Genomic DNA, 12,100 nt, shown 5'->3' with positions numbered 1-12,100 from the left:
GGTAGTAAGTGGCTGTTGTTTTAAGCTGCTAAGATTGTGGTAATTTGTCACGTAGCAGCAAACTGATACAGTTTAAAATCCCTTCCTCCCCAGCTAGGCCTTCAGTGGTGAAGGGGAGCCTCTTGGCTTTCCTGCTCTTCTCTCCAGGATCACCTTCTTTCTCCCCCCGAGCTAGCTTCTGTTTTACTGGGGGTGAGAGGGGTGGATAGCAAGGAGATGTAAGGAGTAGGACAGTTCTTACTTGGCTGGTGGCTTCTTCTCTCTGGACCCACAGAGCGTCCCAGCTGGCTGTGTTGTGGGCATTTTGCAGGAATTTTGGAGGCTCTTTGCTGCCCCTCTCGTGTAGGGCTTTCTGGGCCTGGACTGATGCTTTTTTTTTATTCCGAGTGGCCTTAAGAAATTTCTTTGTGGCTTGGGGACTTCCCTGGTGGTGCAGTGGTTAAGAATCCACCTGCCAATGCAGGGGACACGAGTTCGAGCCCTGGTCCGGGAAGATCCCACATGCCGTGGAGCAACTAAGCCCGTGCGCCACAACTACTAAGCCTGTGCTCTGGAGCCCGCGAGCCACAACTACTGAACCCACGTGCCACAACTACTGAAGCCCGTGCACCTAGAGCCCGTGCTCCGCAGAAAGAGAAGCCACTGCATTGAGAAGCCCACACACTGCAATGAAGAGTAGCCCCCGCTCGCCACAACTAGAGAAAGCCTGTGCGCAGCAATGAAAACCCAGTGCAGCCAAAAATAAATAAATAAATTTATTTAAAAAAAGAAAAAAGAAATTCCTGTGTGCCTTGCTGTCCTAAATGAGCCACTTTCGGCCAACATGAAACACATGCTTCCCAGCCTCCCACTTGCTGAAATGAACGCCGGGTTGCAGATGCCTCCACGTGGCCGTGCACTTCTCCCTTTGCTGTCAAAACAGTCACCTCCTCCCTCAGCCTTCTTTTTGTGGGCTGGAGTCAGGCCCCGGTCCACAGTCCGCTTTGTCTTTCTCGGGGATGGATCAAGCGCCAATTCTTTTTGTGTCTCGGTGACAGGCAATCCATTTCGAAGCTCTTTGAAGTGAACCCTTGCAGATTCCCTCACTAGACATGTGTAGAGAAGGCGGCTTTCCCCACCTCTTCCCCTCAGGGACATGTGGTGTGGTGGGACCAGACTGTGGCTTTGCATGGTTCTGTGGGGCAGCATTCATATTTCAATCTATGTATTCAGAAGCTTCTGGAACTCCGGAACACCTAGAACACATAGAATGCAATCAGAATGGTGCCCCAGGTTGTGCAGTGGGGCTCTGCCTATGGTGGGGAGTCACTGTGAGCACAGCCTTCTTCTAAAAGAACCCTTCACCAATCCTCTCTCTCTATTTTTTTCCCCTTTTATTTTCTCAGAGTGGGTGGCTGGAGACACAACTGGTGGAACAGGTTCTCCTACGATTCCATTGTAAATTCTGCTTACGGGAGGCTGTGTCTCACCCTAGCTTGGGTATCTTGTCACATGAGCCTCTTACTGCCAAATACTGTGCGAAGGGTTACACTTGTCTAGCTGAGCATCCGCGTCAGTGGCCAGCACCCTGCAGCACTCACCAAAGAAGGCACTGAGAGGGTGGATTTTTAAAAAATAGCATCAGGACTGGATGCCCCAGCCGAGCTACCTTGTCCCTCCACTTGCTAGTCAATAGGTTCTTCCACTAGCTGGGAGCTGGAGTTGCCAGTGGTCAGAACCTTGCCTCTGGTCACGCATCCCTGGAGGCTTTGCTTTCCTATCGCAGGCCTCCGTTGACTGCTACTGGCCACCTGTGCCCACTGAAAAGTTCTTTTTAGTCTTGAGCTGTTCTTATTCTCTCCGTGTGTGGCTGCGTGTGTGTGTGTGCGTGTGCGTGTGCGTGTCTGTGTTTTTTATCTGTGCTTTCCCTCTTTTGAATGCTGGGATCTTGGTGGTGTTTCATTCAGGAAACCCAGCCTGGCTGACGTCCACGATCCCTCTCTCCTGCTTGTGCTCACCCACTGCCTACACTTCCTTCCTCTCGGCATCTGCTTACTCTGTGCCAGGCCTAGGCCCTGGGAGAGGAGCTTGTTGGCAAAACGTGCTGCTGGGGAACATGCGTTCAGATGGCAAAGTGGGTTTTTGACACAGCTGGCCGTCTTCAGGTGGGTCACCTGCATTGCCAGAAACACAGGGGCGTCTTGTTCATGAGACTTAAAACAGCCGTTCTGAGTGATTGAGCAAGTGTCAGCTTCACAGGTTTTGGGTAAGTGTCTGCTTTAATCAGCCAATGGTTTTCTAGTCTAGAAGATCACACCTGGACAGCTTGCCTGAAGGGCATCTGAACATTTTTCTTTTCCTATCTGAGTCCTAACCTATGACTCTATGACTCCCAATTAGATCGATAGTAACTGCCATTCTCTTCCCTACTCTTTATCAAAACAGGCCCAGGAACCATGAATTCATACGATATGCCTGCCAGCTTAAGGTCTTAGCAGTCCCAAGATGTTCAAAACATAGTTTAAAATTTCTGACATCAATCCAGTATAATAGAGTAATAGGTGAGAATTGGGTGGTCTGTGTGTGTGTGTGTGTGTGTGTGTGTGTGTGTGTGTGTGCGCGCGTGCCCTGGACCAGAATTAATCACCTACTATTATGCAAGTCACACTTCTGTTGCCTTTCTTCCTTTCTTCTTGGGTTGGTGGGTAGGTCATTGCCTTGGTGGAGACCGAAGATCCTCCCAAAGCCTGAACAACCGTGATGTCTACTCCAGGGCCTGCCAAATATCTATGATTTCTTCCAGGAAAATCTGTCATTTAGGTTACGGATATATAAAAATCCTCATATTTAACTTTCTAAAGCTACATAGTAATCAACCAGTCCTCATCGTCTAGCTGTGCTTGTTTTCAGTAAGTATATATTGAGTACTTGCTGCGTCCTCACTATGCTGGAGGCTGTGGAGACACAGAGGGGTCAGAGAGACCATAAGAATTCAGTCTGGCAAGTGGATGACCAAGTGCATAATGTTTTGGTATGATGGAGTCTCTGAGAGCAGGGCATGTACCCCCAGACAGTAGGAATGGATGGGCGCGAAACATTGCTAAGAGTGATGGGAGGTATGAACAGGGAGTGGAGAAGCCATCTTGGCTTCCTCGATGTTTTGTCCAGACCTTTTCTTTTCATGCCTCTTCTCCTGTCCCTCCTGCCCCTTTTCTCTTGCCTGCCTTTCTTCATGTCTTCTTGGCATTGTTTCTTCTCTTCCTCCGTCTCAGTCACCACCCCTTTCCTTATCGTGCTTCTTGTCTCTAAAGTTGCTGCTTCCAGAAGGGTAAAGGGGAATGGAGACTAAAGGAACATGTCTCTTGTTTTCTTCTTGTGCGATTCTGACTTTGAAAGAAGAGAAGGAAATTTAACCTTAGATGTTAGGCTTATTATTATCATTATTATTAAAGCGCTTCCCAAGTTCATTGAGGAGAGTGCTTATGCATTAGGATTAAAGGAAAGAAGGTGCACAGGGTTGGGGACAAGAGGTGGGATTTACAGCCCACCTTTTCCTAGATGCTCCAGCAAAGAATCCTCAGAGAGCGACCCAAGGACAGGACAATTCACATGTTGAGTTTACAGTGGACACGTTTAAGGTTCAGAAGGCAAATGTGAAAATTGCCTCATCTGCTTAAGCCTGTCTCCTTGTTATTGTACCTCTTGCTTCTCAAACTGGCCTGCAAATGAGTCCCGTGTGCTGTCTGTCACTTGTCTTCAGCTGGAGTGTAGGAGAGGCAGCGTGTAGTGTGTTGTTGCCTAAAGTAATCTCTGCACTCATTTTGCACCAGAAAGAACGCCAGGGCTTGCTTCCTTTTGGGGAAACAGGCCCACCCTGGCTGTACTTTGTATCACAGGGCACAGGACAAATGGCTTCTAAACTAATGGCCAGTGATGAAACAAGGGACTGGGATCCTTTATTTGATAAATGATTCTCATTGCGAGCACAATAAAATATTACCACAGCTTCCAAAGTCAGCCTACTTGGCCAGTGAAACACAAGGGAATTAAAAACAGGAAAGCAAACCTAAAACAAAACAACAATATACAAAGCGATAATAATGTTACTGCTAATTGTCCTCCACATGAAAATCTGAAAGCTTTACACTACCTTCCTTAAAAGGGAGGATGGGTTTGGTACATTAAATGGGATTGGTATAAACCAGGCTGCTTTCCAGTGAATGCTTCGGTAAAGACTATATTCGGAAAAGGCATAAACACTCGGTGCATCATAAGGCAAAGGGCTGTAGGGAATAGTCCAATAAATGGAAAAAAGTCTGCTCAATGAAAACACTTTCCAAGTGAATATATATATTCGCTCTAAAAGAGATATCTTAAAGTCTAACAGAGGTACCATTCAGGTGGCAATAGCATCTCCCCCTGGTCCTAGCAGTGAACCAAAACTGGAGGGAGTGCAATGTGTGGAAAATTATAAGCACTTTATTCCGACATTAACTAGATTTTCTTGTTCTGTAAACACATGCGCATCTGATGTTCCCACTCAGGCTATTCATTCTAGGAGTGCGTGCTCTCTCTCACGTTAACCATTTGGTCGCTCGATGAAACGCATCACCATCGCCCTTTGTACCCATTTAGCACCTCTAAAAGTCACTACATGGATTTAGTGATGAATGATGATTGATTTTTTTTCTTGCCAGCTTAATCGTCACACTTGAGTGGGGCTGATGTAGACCCAGCTGTGCTTAATTAGCCCACAGGACTTAGAAACCATATTTTAAATCCAGGCTTGTAATGGAAGAAGTCTTCTTGAGGAGGCAGCCTGCTGAGGTGAACCCAGACATGTGGTAGATGCAGTTTTTCATCAGGCCCAAGGAGCATGTTTGGGAAATGGATGTTGCCTGAAAAAGACGTGTTCTCCCTAGATGTGGGAAAGCTCTTGTTTGTTGCCTTCTAGAACATGGGGTAGAGAGGGAGACAGCTCAGTATGAATTTTTTTTCTCTGTGGCATGATCTTGACTAATTACTTAGGACAAATGCTTGCTTCACTCTGGAAGGTAGGTGTGTTATATCACATCATTTTATATGACATATTTTGTTTTCTGTATTTTTGGCGAATTTAACCTTCTCTAGTGTCTACCTTAAAATGTGAAACTCTTTATTATTCTTGAAAATGTTCCATGTCTATAAAGATGTCTTTTAGTCAGAATCCAAAATAAAGAACCAGGCTTCCTCATTCCTTTCCTTCTTTGCTTGGCCAGTGGAAGGCTTCCTACCTTTCTTCCTTCTTTCCTTTCTTCTTTCTGTTTTCCCTTTCTTCCACTAGACATATCTTCTATCCTATAATTAGGAAAGTTATTTCTGAATTCAGCCTATTCCCTGTTCAGTTGAGAGGCTTTGTGCTGATGGCTGCTGCATGAGCAGCTGCCCACTAAGCGTAGACCACATAACCATAATCTCATATTGTACACACAATAGAAAATCATCCAAGTGTCATCGTCACTTCAGGTAGCATCTGGCTTGAGTCAAATCTGGACTAATGACATAGGAAAGCTGCGACTCTTGTCAGTACTTCTCTTAACCTAGAAGGCCCAAAGGAACTTTATGAGGGTTGGATTCTCAAGGAGTCTTCTAGGAGTATTTAACAGGTATACTTGTAGATATTGTTGGGAATTGTGAAACTGTTCTTATGTGGAAGTCATAAGGAAACAGGAAAACCTTGTTGCAAGGCTTGTGCCATACTATTAGGCTGTTGACTAGGGGGAACTTTGATGCAGGTGGAGTAAAGGGAAGACTAGTGAGAGCATGAGGGGTGGGAGTAGCAAGTGAGGGGGCTTCCAGCTGAGGCCCAGTATCCTGGAAACTGATCCTAAGAGAGTTGCCTCCGAGGGTGGTGGGAGTGCATATTGGAACTGCTACAAAGTGCTGATGAAGAGAATTGTCAGTGTGAAAGGCAACATTTTGTTGTTAAAGAACAGTATTGTATTTAAGAAGAATGCTACGTTATTCAGAACCCTTTGGGCTGCAAGTGATAGAAACTCAGTTTAGACATTTTAAGCAAAAAGGGGAATTTACTGGCTTATTACATAGTTTAGAAGGAAATAGGTATAGCTCATCGGACTGAAGTTACAGCATAGGACCTGGGGCCTCAAGAACTTGAACCAAGCACTTGACTCCTGTGTCTTTCTCTGCCTCTTGCCACCATCTCCATCCATCCATCCATCCATCTATCCATCCACTCATCTATCTACCCACTCACTCATCCATCTCTCATCTGTATCTGTGCTTGACTTTGTTCTGCAGATAGAATTCCTCTAAATGGTAGGGTTTAACAAACACAGTGGAAAGAGCTTTGTTGCCTAATCACGCATATGACGGTCCAAGGGAGGGACACTGTCTGGCCTTGTTGGGTCATCTGATCCTCCCTAATGCAATGGAGACGAATAAGGTATTATTTGGCCAGGGTGGGTCATGTGCCCATATCTGTGGGTGATACTTTAAGTTGAGGAGAGAATGGTTATATTTGTATGAGAAAGATAGAACAGCTTGCTGGGCACAAAAATAATGGTTTCCTCAGTCTGCTAAAAATTCCATGTAGTGTTACCACTAATCAGTCTAGTAAACACCTTTTTCTGAATAACATTTTATTCTGTTCAAAGCTTTTTCACTTACATATTATCTAAATTTTTGCTCAGAGTGGTGCTGAGGGGTCAGTTAAACAGACTTAGTCTCATTTCATTGATGAAAAAAACCCAGGTCTAGACTAAATAGTAGTACGTTCATACAAGGGCATAAAAATAACTGAAATATATATATATATATACACACACACACATATATGTATATTCTTTAGTCAATTATATGCAAACTAGAAGATCTAGGTCTAGTTCCAGTTCTGCCACTAACAAGGCTCTTGACATCAAAAAATCTTACTTCACTATTTTGGGTTTCAGAGGGAGTTGGACTAGATCAGTAGTTCCCAAACTCTAACATGCATCAGAATCACCTGGATTATTTGTTAAATGCTCATTGCTGGGCTCCACCCCCAGAGATTCTGACTCAGTAGGTTTGGGGTGGAGACAAAGAATTTGCATTTCTAACAGGTTTCCAGATGTATTACTTTCCTACTGCTACTCTAACAAATCACCACAAACCTAGTGGCTTAAAACAATGTAAATTTATTATCTTACAATTCTAGAGGTCAGAAGTTTGAAATGCTTCTCACTGGCCTAAAGTCAAGATGTTGGCAGAGCTATGATCCTTCTGGAAGCTCTGGAGAAGAATCCATTCCTTTGCCTTTTCCAGCTTCTAGAGACTCTCTGCATTCCTTGGCATGTGGACCCTTCCTCCATCTTCAAAGCTAACAGTGTAGAGCCTTCAAATCTCTCTCTGACCTCCTCTGCTGCCTCCCTCTTCCACATTAAAGGGCCATTGTGATTACATTGGGCCCCCCCGGATTAGCAAAGATAATCTCTTTATTTTAAGATCAGCTGATTAGCAAGCTTAATTTTGTCTACAGTTTTAATACCCCCTTGCCATGGAACAAAAATATTCACAGGTTCTGGGAATTAGGACATGGAACTCTTTGGGGGCCATTATTCTGTCTACTACATCAAGGATCACTCACTGAGAACCGTTGGACTACAGAATTATTCCATTTTATTCAGCTCAAAAATTCCGATTCTAAGACAGCTAAGCAGAATTGTTCTCACTTCTCTGAAAATGGATTCATTGCTTACCTGTTTTTATATTAATTCTTTCCATTGTTTGAGCTTTATTACAAAAATAATTTGCTCCAGATTTAAATTGCTCCCCCAGTGAAAGCCATTTATTCCCTCAGCTACAACAGGAATAGTCCCAGTAAAGGGCTATCTCCATGAGGCTTTCTGTCCATGAGTGTGGTTCTGGCTCAGTGGTGAGGTAACATGAGGTCTGAGGCTGGGAAGGTCTGTATTCTCAAGGTTCACATCAAATAGTCTGTCTCAAGTTTATTTTGTGGTTTCAGGTTATCTACTTTTGTCATTCTTGAAGAGTTAGAAGTTTTCCTAGCATTAACTAACTGCAAGCAAGAAGGCCCTGAGAAGGCAGAGAATGTTATAAAAGGCTTCCATTTCTATCCTCTGGGCTTAAGTTAGTTATTGGTGAGACAAGGCTTTGGGTCAGGTCTCCTAAGAACCACTGGGAGTTGCTATGGGAACTGCTCTGTTGTCTACTTTTCCTTGATTCCTCCCTCGTCATCATTTTGAATCTGAGCAAACAAATCTGTCTGACAGTATCTCAAATGCATATCTTGGATCTGGAAACCGATAAAGTAATTCTCACTTTTTCCCTTTCCCTCCCTTATCTCATCACTTATTTGCATTTAAATCTGAGTGAATCTAAACTTCCCTTTGCAGTGGAAACACTCCTTGTGTGGTAATCTGTATTTATAGTGAATTAAAACTTGGTTTCATTTAGAAGTCATTGTATTATAAGCTACTCTATGAGAATCTGCTCTCTTCTGGGCAAAGCCTTCCTGTGGCCATTTTTGTTTCTTCTTTTAGCTCCTTTTCATCATCTTCCTGTAGTCACCTCTTTCCCCTTTGCAGCAATTTGCTGTGAATTTCATATTGTCTTTAATTTAACATGGACTTAAGCATTTTATAGGGGAATGCTTTAAGGTCTAAAGAAATAAGTCTCTGACAACAGAATAGTGAGGAAAATTTCTGTTGGTATTTAAATAACAGTATGTTTGCTGGGCTTTATCTTCCTAACCTAAAATGTAATTTTATTGACATGCATTAAAAGGAACTCTGCCAGCTTTGGAATCTTTTCTTTTGAATCCACTAATTACCTTTATTTAAATTGGTAAGTCCCCTACTGCTCTAGAAGATTTGAGGTATCTTATTAAAGATGCACATTTTCAAAACTTTCAAAAAAATGTATGCACATATACATCTATTTATACAAAATCTAGGTTAATATAATTAATATAATTGAGCATTACATGTGATTTTGAGTTTCATGACAATGAAAGGACAAAGGGAAACTCAATTCACTATAATTTTCATCTGGAAAAATGTTAGCTTAGCATTTCCTCAGGTGAGCCAATTTTTTAGATATTATATATTTAAAAAATATTTTCAGGGATATACAAATCCAAATGCTGATATTCAGGATGTTTATTACAGTATCGTTTATACCAGCAAAGAAGTAACTAGAAGTAAACATTGAGGAAGAGTGGTATAGTAATATTCCACACAACTATTACATACAGTGATACGTGTTCATATAGTAGAATCTTAAGATGGCATAAAAAACCATATTGAAAATGACTACTTTTCATTATGTGAAAATGTTTATGATTATACACCTAGAGTATGAATATACACTCTATAACAAAATATCAACGGTATGTTTATTTGAAGGGTGGAATTATAGATCACTTTTATTCGCTTGCATTTTTTCCGCTTATCTGTATTTTTGTATGTAAACATGTATTACTCTCCAGATTTTTTTAATTAAAAAATAATTTTCTCCATAGGCCTTTAGAGCAAGAGATGTTTGACAGCCTTAAGCAATATATGATACCTTAAACAATGGTTTTACTGAGAAACAGAACCGTTCTTCCTGAAATTTATCAAAATCTGATGGCTTAACTTAGTGAAGGCATTTCTTTGCATCGTGAAGCAAGGTGGTGGCAATCCAATGAGCACTGGACTGATGACTTCAAGTGACTCAGTAGATATGCAAACAAAATCGAGCAGTGCTTCTTGAATTTTAGCATCCACACAGAATATCTGGAGATCTTGTTCAGGTGCAGATTCTGGTTCAGTAGGTCTGAGATGGGGCCTGAGATTCTGCAATGCTAACATACGGCTGATCCATACATGCTTTGCATAGTAAGGGCTTAGGTCACCTAAGGAACCAGGCGGAACTTACTGGTTCCCACCGCAGGCTATCCATCAGGGTCACCTGCAGAACTTTAAAAAGTACAGATTTCAGGGCCCACCTTAGATCTGGAGGTGGAACTTAGGGATAAGTATCTTATAAAACCTCCCCAGTGATTTGGATAAAGTTGGTTCAGGACAGGGTGTGTGTGAGGTTCATTTCCTGGGACAGTCTTATCTGTCACTCATTCCGGCGGTGGTTTTGACAGGAGCAGCACAAAAGCCTGCCTGGAGTGCGGCCTGTCTTGCCCTGTGTAGGAATTCGCTCCTGACTTTATAGCAGACGTTGAGGTAGCAAGCTTGTCCATGTCACTCGAAGGAGGAAGCCAGGTTGATATTGCCACCCTCTCTCTGCCCTTTATGGGCCACTGTGGTTGTTTCTAGGAGGAAGGTATTAATTTTCCATAATTTACTGTAGATTCGCTCAAATAAATATATTGCTAACTGCATAATATTATCTAACTCTGTCAATGAGTTTATCTAGAAACATACTCAACAAACATGTCATTGAAACAGAGTCATTACTTTGTAATTTCGTTTCTCCCGTGTTTAACTTCTTATATAAAAAATCACATAGGTGATACCGCAGCTGTCTATTCAGAGTGGACAGATTAATTATATTTGCATGAAGTCCATGTCGGACTCTAATTGAGAAATATACTGAGCAAATGCCCACATGGACTAACTACATAAGGTTTTCATGGAAACTGAAAAACGTATGAGCTGCCAAGGAGGTCAGCGTCCTTCGGGATGTCTAGTGCATGCAGAAAGCGACGTGTGACAGGACAGAACACGTCAGTTTATCCTCTGCTAGGTCTGAGCCAGCAACTCATATATGCCAGCCTGTCACTCAGAACTATGCTCGTGCTACTGGTATCTACATATGCTTGTATTTGAGAGCAGTAAAGCCCTGGCTTTTGAGTTTTAATAAGGCATACCTAATTTCCACATAAAAATTGAAGGTTAACCATGCTAGCATGTGGTGGACAATTTCCATCTCAAGTGCAAATTTACTTTCCACAGACATTGCTTTCCAGCAGGTTTCTGAGAAGCCCACGTAACTGGGGTGTGTAGGACAGTTAATGAACAATTCTTTGATTAATAGATTAACTGCGACTTTGTAACAAGCAAATCAGTGACTCTTACTAGAATACATCCTGAATGTCAGATTTTATTTTCCTGTTACCAGAGTTAGACTTTGTGCCGCAAAAGGCAGTATGACCCGGCCCCCTACGCTAAGTCCCCTCTATGGTGAATCAAGCCTTGATTTCTCTGAGATGCTCTTTGTATTATAATCCCTATTATGATAACCTGCTGAGCTAGTGGGTTGCATAAATGCACAGAACCGCTGTCCAGGAGTGATTCCAAGATGAATAATTTTACTTCTTGACAAAGGAGAAGAGTTTCTCCATTTTCACTATCCTTGCTGCCCCTTTCTCCTTGGCTGCACTCTGGGAAGCTCCCTTTCTCCTTTGCCCCAGGCACGAGTAATTATTCACATCAATATTAAAGAAGAACTATGAGCTAAAGTTCAGGACCAGAATGATACTGACGAGCATCATTTAGCTTCCCATTTGGAGTCTTTTCAAGTTGATTTTTCTCTTGACTGCAGCTGGCCAGCATATGTGGTTCACCCGGCCACACAGCATTTTCTCTTCGATGGGGACCATTTATAATCAGGCTGCTGACCTCTCAACATTTCCTTCCTCCCCAACCTCTGCTGTCCCCTCTTCTTGGTCCTCTTCTCTTCCTCCTTCCCGATTCTTTTTCCTCTTCCTCCTTCTCTGGCTACAGATAGAAGCAGGAGCCGGGCTCCTCCAGGGTCAAACACATAATGTCGTGGCTTACCTCCTGTTTGATTCCAGCCCCGTCCCTGGGGGGATGCAGTGTTATTGTCGTGGGCCGGTCTTGTAGCACCACAGGCTAATGGATCAGTTCAGCCTTCAGAGCATCCTGTGACCTGTCGAAACGAAATTCTAGCAATTACTGAAGTGGGAAGGCTGGGAAGTGGCTAAAGAACATTCCCTATTGATCACTCTGGAGTATGATGAACTTGTTTAAGAAAAATTGATCTGACACATTGATTTTTTTTTATCAGAGGATCTTACGAATGCAATGTAAGTCATAATATTTCTTGCCTTGCAGTGTTTTCTTCACGAGGAGAATCTGTGAGGCAAAGCAGCCAATGAGAGATA

This window comes from Balaenoptera borealis (genome assembly GCF_965194805.1).
Source record: "Balaenoptera borealis genome assembly, chromosome: 8".
Lineage (NCBI taxonomy): Eukaryota > Metazoa > Chordata > Mammalia > Artiodactyla > Balaenopteridae > Balaenoptera > Balaenoptera borealis.
Note: the sequence above shows the minus strand (reverse complement) of the source record.